Here is an 821-nt window from a genome sequence, read left to right as displayed (position 1 = left end):
TCAAGCTTTGAGTCCTTCCAAAAGAAACGGAAGGGACTGGTACGCCATGATGTAATTGAAAGAACTGGTATCTGGGTTTCCGATTCATGTTTTCATATCCGTGACAAAGAGAGCGTCCACACTGTCACAGATTGGTGGCAAATAACAAGTCGTAACAGAATCTCCCAGGAAGTAATTTTTGTTAGATTACCGTACAAATAAATCGGCAATAGAATGAGAAAAAACAATCTTCGGTGCATCTGTTCGCAAGTCGTGAATCTCAGAAATCATACATTGTATTCTTGAGTAATGATGAACTTTTCAACGCCTGACTGGAGAGAAGTCGACCTTTCAGGAAAAAAAAGTTTCACAAAGAACAACCTCCATCCGCAAAATGAAGATCAAAATAAAATGTGTGTATTTCTCTCAGCCTGGTTAGCCCTCACAGTCATGGTCGAAGCCCGCCTCCTAGATGATCTAACGTGTGTCAATGTCAGTGTTAAAACAACTACATTAATTAATTTTTTTAATATTTAAAAACTGCACGAACGACATGAGAGCAGCTTCCACCAACAGATTATGTTTGTCCTAAAGCAACGTTTCCCCGAAAAATGAACCTTACGGCACACGCTTCACGTCGTAACGGACAGAAAGACCGTGATGCAAGTTTATCATCTTGAGCTGATTTTTTTTTATCGTGCATTAATCACAGTTCTCCGCGTGAGCGGTTTCTGTCCAACACACGCGTGTGCGTGACTAGGCGGTTAGTCACTGCATGCGAGAGAGAGAGCGAGAGAGAGAGAGAGAGAGAGAGAGAGAGAGAGAGAGAGAGAGAGAGAGAG

This window comes from Aplysia californica, unplaced genomic scaffold, assembly GCF_000002075.1.
Source record: "Aplysia californica isolate F4 #8 unplaced genomic scaffold, AplCal3.0 scaffold00675, whole genome shotgun sequence".
NCBI classification, from domain to species: domain Eukaryota; kingdom Metazoa; phylum Mollusca; class Gastropoda; order Aplysiida; family Aplysiidae; genus Aplysia; species Aplysia californica.
This window is presented reverse-complemented; position numbering follows the sequence as displayed.